The sequence below is a fragment of the Phocoena phocoena genome, chromosome 1 (assembly GCF_963924675.1).
Source record: "Phocoena phocoena chromosome 1, mPhoPho1.1, whole genome shotgun sequence".
Classification (NCBI taxonomy): domain Eukaryota; kingdom Metazoa; phylum Chordata; class Mammalia; order Artiodactyla; family Phocoenidae; genus Phocoena; species Phocoena phocoena.
Genome location: NC_089219.1, coordinates 82938411 through 82948977, shown reverse-complemented (window position 1 = coordinate 82948977; position 10567 = coordinate 82938411).

Below are 10567 nucleotides of genomic sequence, written 5' to 3'. Positions count from 1 at the left end.
TTATTCCAAGAATATTAAGTTTTGCCTTCTGGGTAAAATAAGGACCTGCTATGAGAGAATTAAATATAAAAACAAGAAATAATTTACCCGTTACACATTCTTCCAGAAGGAGACATTGTTAGTAGAACGTTTCTTCAGCTCATGCTACTATGCTATAAGAACAGTCAAAGCTGTCAGTCCTTTTGTATGGTGTTTCTCGGCGCAGTTGAGGACTTACGCAGTTTTTTCTCAGGCTCAAGGTGTGTGTCAACTTTATTCATGACTTTCATGCTGGTTTCTGACGTGAATGCTAGAATAGGTTGAATTATTTGATACTTCAGAACTGCAGTTATGACAAATATTTGGTACGTTATAGTGCATTTTACAGGGAAAGCAAGATTGGAGAACTAATCCTTCCCACACAGAGCAGCATTAGAGCTCTGGATTGGAAGGCAGTGATGAGGAACGAGAACCGAACCTAAGCGCCAAGTTCAGCTCTCACTAACCCACCTTAGAGGTGCTCTCAGTACGTGTTTTGAGTACAGTTGACTCTTGAACAACACGGGGGTTAGGGGCACTGAACCCCATGCAGCTGAAAGTCAGAAACCTTAACAGTAGGCCCTCTGTATCCACAGTTCTGCATCTGAGAACCAACTGCTTGCAGATCATGTAATATCAGTACTTCAGTATGGATTTATTGGGAAAAAAATCTGTGTATAGTGAACCTGCCCAGTTCAAGCCTGCGTTGTTCAAGGGTCAAATGTATTATAGTTACATTTTAACACGCTCTTTTTTATGTCTCCATTGATTCTTTTTTTTTAATCATATGTATTTTTGTAAGCCACATAAGTAACTTGGAACAGAGTAGAGAGTTATCAACGAATGTAAAATACCTTATTCAGTGAAATAAATGCTTCAGCTAAAAGTCATTTAAAGTGATCTCTATTAACATTTACTTTAAGGAATTAAAACTGGTAAGATGCATAGTAACTTCATCTCAAATGTGCTCTTCACAAATTTATTTTAAATCTTCAAAACTGAGTACCAAAATATGGGCTTCCCTGGTGGCGCAGTGGTTGAGAGTCCGCCTGCCGATGCAGGGGACGCGGGTTTGTGCCCCGGTCCGGGAAGATCCCACATGCTGCGGAGCGGCTGGGCCCGTGAGCCATGGCCGCTGAGCCTGCGCCTCTGGAGCCTGTGCTCCGCAACGGGAGAGGCTGCAACAGTGAGAGGCCCGCGTACTGCCAAAAAAAAAAAAAAATATATATATATATATATATATATATAACTAGGTAAAGGTCAGAACGAAGTCTCTTAGTGCTCCCAGCCTTCTACAAAAATCTATACTTGAATAATGTATGTATTTGTCTTGTTTTTTTTAAGCAAAGCAACTGTTGAGAAAAAGTTTTAGTGACTTTGGCTTGTGTCACTAAACTCAGTTCACTTACTGGAACTATTTTAAGGCTTAATGACTATCAGAAGTACATGGACTTCTCAACTGAAAAGCATTGTAAAGTGTACAAAGTGCTGATGTAGTGTGCTAATGAAAGGAGGGCCTTCAGAATACCTTAAGGTCTTGAAAGATTTCTGAAATGCTTTTAAGACATCTTATTTTTAAAAAAAGCCTACAAAGCTAGTTTGTTTTTTATTTTCTAAAGTGAGGAAATTAGGGAAAGGAAAATGAAGATGGAAGAAGTTAGAAAACTAACAGTTGATGAAGGCAAGCTCTGAGCTTCCTGGCATCTAACACAAAAATCAGCTCTGTGTTCAGTGTTCTGCCATAATATAAAAACAAAACAGCTGCTTTAGAGAAACACCATTAGACCTATTTTTAAGACCTGAAGAAATGTCGCATGGGTCTCATAACAAGGATGTCAGACTACAGGCCATGCTTGGCTGTCCAGAGGATAAATGGCAGGGTTTTAAAAGGAAGAAAGGCTGTATAGAAACATTTAATGAAACTTTGAGCAACTGGGATAAATTCAAGGGGTCCCACTCTCAGAAATAGCAAATTATAAGAAAACATCACATGAAAAAAATGTTCAGTACCACTTCTGGAATATGTGCAGATGCTCATTCAGTTCAATACCTCAGGCAATGACAACTACTGCTCAGAATAACTACCTACAACATCTTACTGAAAGCGTTCAGTTAGGATTGAAACAAAATGATTTATGAACTCCCCAAGCATCTGACTAGAATGTAAAATTCAGGTCTCATTGTTACACAACTTAAGTGAAGAATGAATGCTTTCAATTTCTAATAGCTTCCCAGAAGCAGGGTCAGTAGCATGACCTGCAATTAACTGTCTTAAGCAGATCAGTGTTTTATCAAAGAACTGGAATGTCTCAAACTATGAAATGTGAATTTTTAGATAACAGTGGAGGAGGTTCTGAAAGGGAAATGGTTATCAATAAATACTGAACACCAACTGTGAAAAAGGCAAAACTATTTTAGGTTCAGGTGATGGGTGGTGGATGATGTATGTTCATTCCAATTATCACTGCATAGAATTGCCCCAAGACTCAGTGATTCAGAACAACCACTGTTTTATTGTATCTCATGATTCAGTCGGCCAGGGCTTAGCTAGGTGATTTTTGCTCTACAGGGTATTGAATGAGGTCGCTCAGTGGTATTCAGCGGGCTGCTGAGCAGATCTGGAAGGCCTAAGACATTCCCTGACATGCCTGACACCTTGTAACATTTTCTTTTAAAAGCATGATGACAACGGAAATTTATCTTCAGTTTAATGGTAGTATAGCTTAGAAATTGCTATAAAGCCAAAACATGACCCACACACTTTGGCACTGCATAGTGTTTAGGAAGTCCTGCTCTTCCCCACCTGCCTCCTTCCTAGTCACCCCTCCTGAGGGAAGAGGAGTTGCTAACCAGATTGAAGTGAGCCCAGGATACTCACTGAGCTGTAGTTTTACAAATGAACGAAGTTGCTGTATTAAGAGGTCAGAAACGATCTGCAGTCAGTCACTTTTGCCCTATTAGAGGGCAGGCCTCTCATCCTCTCTTCCAAACGAGGTGGGAAATTAGACATGGGGCCTTCTTGAGCCAGGCTTTCTCTGTGAATGGCAGGGGATGATAGGAACATGTCATTCAATCTCGGCTTACCTGAGAAATCCTGCGGTCAGGGTTGCTCCTCTAAAGCTGTTCCATGAGTGGTATACTCTCTTTTCCATTGGCTCATCTTCCTTATGATGACAACCTCCTTGGCAGAATTGCAAAGCAGGAACTGGTAGGTTTCAGGCACCAAAATCCTGACCTCAAACCCCATCCAATGTATTGAAGTTCTGAGGTTTTGTTCATTAAGGGAAGAAAAATGAAATATGGATATGAAAACTATGGTTAGATTTAACCCAATTACCATATGAATTTTAGCTCTCATATGCAGTGAGGGATACTATAAATGACTTTGAGCGGTGTTCCTCAACCTTTTTAAATGGTAGGAAAGAAATATGTGCACGCAGTCATCTATATGAAAAAAAATGTATGTGAAGTTTTGTTCAGCCCCTCCCTCCTCCATCTACTCCACCCCCATAACCCAGGGAAGTTCACAGGAGTAGCGTACTAAAGAGAACAAAAACAAGGTACACATTGTAGTTAATAAAAGTTTTCTATATCTTGGCATTATCAGGTAGACCTATTTTTTTCCCATTTTTATATATGTGTACACACACACACCAAAACGGCTGGCTATGAGACAATGATAACATGTCATGGCTTAATTCTGTAATGTGAAGCTCATCAAAACCTTGGCCGATTTATCTGTAACATCTGCCCTTCTAGCCAAATCTGCCACTTTACCCACCTTCAACTGTCAGCTGCCCTCACCTGCCAGGAGGGAGTGGATGTCAAATAAAGTGAGATGAAAAGATACACAACAACTGGCTCAGTGCCTCTACCTGTGCTTTGGTGACTGCTGGATGAATCACAACTTAAAACGCTTTTCACGTATTTTACCTGACTGTAGTCCTTCAGGGTTGACTCTGGGTTTTTCCTTTAGTGGAAATCATTGTCCCGATTTAGCCGAAGGCATTTGAATCAAGACGAGCCTGCATTTCCTTCAAGCTCAATCTCATCAATTCCAGTTACCCTCAATTTCACTCCACCTCAGTCAGTCACCATCATGGACTTACTTGAAACTGGCCAAGATACTGAACTCTGACTACCCCAATCTGTTATCCTGTTAGCCTTCCCTCCAGTTCCCTCTAACCCAACCTTGAATGCACTTTGGAATTATTCGAGGTGGCTCCAGAAGTACTGATGCCTGGGCCCCACCTCCAAAGACTGTAAACTCATGATCTCAAGTATTTCAGCCCCTCTCGTTCTCCCAATCCTCCACCCCCATTAAGATACATTTTCCTCCCTAATCAATCTGGATCCGTTGGTCAGACATGTCTTTGTATGTGCCACTAGTCTTGTTCTTTCTTCTTTCTTTTTCTGATACTCTCACCTGCCACTCCCAGCCAAGGAAACGCCCACTTTTCCTTCTGTGACCTCACCTGTCTAGAGAAACGATTCCTCCATGCATCCAGCTGCTATATTCAATAGCTTTTCCCTCTGTCTTCATCTCTTCTGGCGAGGAAATGTTATTTGACACTCCTTACTCTCCTTCTTGAAGCTCCAGCTTCCCTTTGCTCCTGCGAGAAGATGAACTTTCAGCTTCTCCTATCCCTTTATTCTTTTTCCCTTCACTGGTTTTCTTACTCTGCCCACTGCTCGTTGGTCCCCCATAATGCCTACCCTCTTATCTTCTTCCGCTATACTGTCTAACTTGAATGTCTTGTCCTCCCTCTCCTTCTGCATTGCTCTCACCTCTCCGTGGAAGGCTCCAAAGTCTCCATCCTTACACTTCTACACCCCTGCTCCAGATGCACAGTTCCTGTTCTATGTGATACGCCCATACATGTATCGTGACGTCATCTCAAACTCAACATATCCAGAACCAGATACATCATCTTTCTGAGACGAATCAGTGCTTAGCACCGTGCCTAGCACGTGACAGGTACTCAAAGGGAAGCTACTATTCCCTGTTCTCCATCTTCCCCATTGGGGAAGGCTTCCTAAAACAGTTTTAATGATGCCTTTCTGCTTTTTTACCTTCTATGGCCTACCTCTGCCTAACAAAACATGAGGAAACCCCTACATTCAAGATCTGACATTCAAGACTAAAATGACACCACATCACTCCCCCGCTCATGCTCCAAACTTCATTTGTGCGGGTCATCTGCCTATTTCTCTCACTGCTCTGCTCTCGACTACAGGAAATGACATTTCCCAGATGCCAAATGACTTTGCAGCGAGACACTGACCTAAGACAAGGGGAGGAGAAGCAAGAAGTCAGGGTATTTCTCCCCCTCTCTGCCTTGGGTTGGGTTGCAGCTCTGCCATCTCCCACCTCCCACCAGGCAACCTCCCACCATTGGATACCCCAGGATTCTGGGTTCTGGGAACACCGTCTCCTCTCATTATCCCCCTGGCACTAGGGGTGATAGAGGTTTCCTACTATTGCAATATCTGGGTTGCCTACACTTTCATCACCTGTGTGACAATTCCCCATATTAAATTCTCTAAAGTGATGTGTCTTCCTGCCTAGACCCGACAGATTTCAGCCAAACCAAACTAGTTGATATTGAGTGGTCAGTCAACATATACCAAGTGCTGTGCATGCCAGCTACTGTGCTGGGTACAGTGAGTTTTCACCTTTTATCTTTGTTCATATGGGTAGCTCCACCTAAAATATTTTCCTTGCCTCCAACTCACCTAACAAAATACTACTGACCTTTCAAGCCCATTCAGAAACCAGCAGTTTGAGCATCTACTCTGTGCAAGGCAATGTGCCAGGTGCTGGCGGTGCCCAGGGAAGGAATGAGACCATCCCAGGCATCACTGAGCTGACACTCTACATTTCTTCATAAGATATTTTTTCAGATTTTTCCCCACCGATATGTACATTCTTGAAATTTCCATTTGTGCTTATTTTTACTTTGTTTTTAATAAACACTATATAGCACTTACTTAAGTGCCAGGCACTGTTCTAAGGACTTTCAACTTACTTTATGTAACCATTATGTATGTATGTACATATGAAACATATTACACACATAGGTAACGATTTAGGTTTTACCTTTAGGTAAACCTAAGAGGTAGGTGCTACTATTAACCTCATCGTTTTATGAATGAAGAAACCGAGGCACAGAAAGGTTAAATAACCTGCCTCATGTCGCAGAGCTAGTGCGTATAACTGTCACACTTTCATTTTAGCCTTGCACTATAGCTATCTGCATGCCTATTTCAGCATCAACAGCAGAAACTGCCTTTTTCCCCTTTCTTCTACAGTTACAGAACACATGGTTTTTAGCTGGGACTGTGTCCACCTTGGGGAAAAAGAAAAAAAAGCTAAGATTCCCACCTTTCCATGGGATGTGAGTGAATGTGGTATGTACAACTTCTGGGAGGTGTCCTTCAAAGAAGGGTGAGCTTGGAATGGGGCTCTGTCCCTTTATCTTCTCCCCACTAACTAGTATGCTGACCTGATGGCAGGGGCAGGAGCAATCATCTTGGACCATGAGGTGGAACCTGTATTTTGAAGATGGAAGAATAAGGAGCCTGGGTCTCATGATCAAGCAGCTGCCATTCCCTGGACTTTCACGTGACAAAGAAACCTCTATCTTGGACTTCCCTGGTGGCGCAGTGGTTAGGAATCCGCCTGCCAGTGCAGGGTACACGGATTCGAGCCCTGGTCCGGGAAGATCCCACATGCCGCAGAGCAACTAAGCTTACGTGCCACAACTACTGAAGCCCGCGCACCTAGAGCCCGTGCTCTGCAATGAGAAGCCCGTGCACCGCAACGAAGAGTAGCCCCCCCTGCTGGAACTAGAGAAAGCCTGCACACAGCAACAAAGAACCAATGCAGCCAAAAATAAATAAATTTATTAAAAAAAAAAAAAAGGAACCTCTATCTCGCCAAATCCACTGTTACTTTGGTTTCCTGTCACTCATAGCAAAACCAACCCTAATTAATGGAATCACCAATCCATGGCCCCCTTCCCTCACTAGGACGAACGCTGTAAGAAAATGCACTCTTACTCAACTTTGTATTTCTTTCCAATATAGTTCCTTGCACAAAGCCAGTACTCCAAAAAAAAAAAAAATATATATATATATATATATATAGAATAGAATAGAAGGTGGATGAAGTTGTAGAATATTTTAAAAATGCTGATGGCTGTACAAAGCCCAAGAGGAAGCTGGAATGAAACCACCCCTAGCCGCTGGTCTTTAGAGTCTGTACTGGGTACAGGTGGCACAAGATGGGAATGTCTCCACCTTTGGGGCAGCTCCCACTTTGTGACTACCTTCCTGGAATCCTGGGTGTGTGAGGTAGAGCAGTGAAAGAGGGCACAAAGGAAATAGGTCCTCAAACATGAACACCTATGATTTTCCCTTCTCCACCTTCATGCTTTTTCCTCTGCCCTCTTCCTACTTGCCTCAGAAGAGCAGGCACTTTTCCATCAAGCCGAGGCCAATCCTCACCTTACCCCCATAACATCTTCGCACCCTAACTTTCTCATCCATAAAACAGGGATAATTCATACGTCTTAGGACTGGAGGGATAATTAAATGGCAAGGGTTAAATAAAGTTGCTGGCATAAAGCAGGTGTTTACAAAAATGTGAGATGTCTTCCTTTTCCTCTTGACTCCGTTCTCCTGAAGAGGAAACTTGCTCCATCAGTTCTTGGAGATAATGCTTTCTTCTCCTGGTTTTCTTCCTACCTCTCTGGCTACCCTTTTTTTTCTCTTTGAAGAACTCATTCTTTGCCTATCCTTCAACTGTCTGTGCTCTGGGTTTCTGTCTTCAACCTTCATCTCTCCTTACTCGATCTATACTCTCCTTGCACAATCTCACCTGTGTCCAGAGCTTAAAGTGCCATCTGTAGGTGAATAAATTTTAAATCTCAAGCCTAGACCAGTCTCCTCAGCTGCAGACCTTCTCTTCTTTTCCTTTCCTCTCTCCCTACATATTTACTTTCCTTTAGTTCTTTCATTCAATAAATATTTATTGAGAGCTTGCCATGTCCTCGGCATTGAATATCAACCGCCAACTGTACATCTTCTCCAGGATGTTCCACAGAGACCTCAGGCTCAACACACAGAAATATGAACTTAGTTTTCCCAAAAACCCACTTCTCTCTCCTTCTGTCTCCTTTGTGACTGTTTCAGCATCCACTCATCTACCCTAATTAGAAATGGGAGTCTTTTCTGACTGTTCCCTTTCTCTCCTCTATATATCCCTTAATTCATCAAGTCCCATCAATTTGGACTCCTTTAATCTCTCTCCAATTTGTATACTTATCACACTCCCCAAACACCTCCCTAGTTCCAGCCCTCATAATTTTCTTACCTAGATGACCTTAACTGCCCTGAACTGGTTGTAGAGCCTCCCGTCTTGTGCTATTCCAGCCTGGAATCCACAATGTGGACAGAGGGCTGATACAGAACACACATCCAAACCCACAGCTAACATCATACTCAATGATAAAAAGCTGAAAGCATTCCCTCCAAGATCAGTAACAAGACAAGGATGCCCACTCTCGCCACTTTTATTCAACATAGTTTTGGAAGTCCTAGACAAGCGACCAGAGAAAAAAAGGAAATAAAAGGAATCCAAATTGGAAAGGAAGAAGTAAAATTGTCACTGTTTGCAGATGACATGATACTATACATAGAGAATCCTAAAGGTGCCACCAGAAAATGACTAGAGCTCATCAATGAATTCAGTAAAGTTGCAGGATACACAATTAATATACAGAAACCTGCTGCATTTCTATACACTAACAACGAAGTATCAGAATGAAGAATTAAGGAAACAATCCCATTTACCATCACATCAAAAAGAATAAGAGGGACTTCCCTAGTGGTCCAATGGTAAAGAATCTGCCTTCCAATGCAGGGGACATGGGTTCAATCCGTGGTTGGGGAACTAAGATCCCACATGCTGTGGGGCAACTATGCCCATGTGCTACAACTACTGAGCTCGTGCGCCTCAACTAGAGAGCCCGTGTGCCACAAACTTCAGAGCCCATGCACTCTGGAGCCCACATGCCACAACTAGAGAAGACAAAACCCGCACACCACAACTAGAGAGAAGACCACGCACTGCAATGAAGAGCCCGCATGCTGCAACAAAAGATCCTGCATGCCTTGACAAAGATCCTGCGTGCCACAACTAAGACCCGACACAGCCATAAAAATAAAAAAAAATTAAAAAAAAAGAATAAGATGCCTAGGTATCTGTTTTGTAAATAAGTTCATTTGTATCATTTTTTTTTTTTTTTGCGGTACGCGGGCCTCTCACTGTTGTGGCCTCTCCCATCGCGGAGCACAGGCTCCGGATGCGCAGGCCCAGCGGCCATGGCTCACAGGCCCAGCCACTCCGCGGCATGTGGGATCTTCCCAGACTGGGGCACAAACCCGTGTTCCCTTCATCGGTAGGCGGACTCTCAACCACTGCGCCACCAGGGAAGCCCCATTTGTATCATTTTTTAAGATTCCACATATAAGTGATATCTAAGGAGTCAAACCTATCTAAGGAGTCAAAAGACCTGCACTCCGAAAACTATAAGACACTGATGGAAGAAATTGAAGACCACACAAACAGCTGGAAAGATATACCATGTTCTTGGATTATAAGAATCAATACTGTTAAAATGAACATACTACCCAAGGCAATCTACAGACTCAACACAATCCCAAATTACCAATGGTATTTTTCACAGACCTGGAACAAAAAAATTTTTAATTTGTAGGAAACACAAAAGACCCCAAAAATAATAATAGCCAAAATAATCCCGAGAAAGAACAGAGCTGGAGGAATCATGCTCCCTGACTTCAGACTATAGTACAAAGCTACAGTCATCAAAACAGTATGATACTGGCACAGAAACAGACACCTAGATCAACAGAACAGGATAGAAATCCCAGAAATAAATCCACACACTATGGTCAAAATTAATCTATGACAAAGCAGTCAAGAATAATCTATGAAGAAAAGACAGTCTCTTCAATTAATGGTGCTGGGAAAAAGGGGACAGCTACATGTATAAGAATGAAATTAGAGTATTCTCTAACACCATATAAAAAATAAACTCAAAATGGATTAAAGACCTAAATGTAAGACTGGATACTATAAAACTCCTAGAGGAAAACATAGGAAGGATACTCTTTGACATAAATCGCAGCAATATTTTTTTGGACCTGTTCCCTAGAGTAATGGAAATAAAAACAAAAATAAACAAATGGGGCAAAATTAAACTTAAAAGCTTTTGCACAGCAAAGGAAACCATAGACAAAACAAAAAGACAACTTACGGACTGGGAGAAGATATTTGCAAACGACGCTACCAACAAGGGATTAACTTCCATAATATACAAACAGCTCATACAGCTTAATATCTAAAAAACAACCCAATAAAAAAAATGGGCAGAAGACCTAAACAGGCATTTCTCCAAAGAGGACATACAGAGGGCCAACAGTCACATGAAAAGATGCTCAACATCACTAATTATTAGTGAAA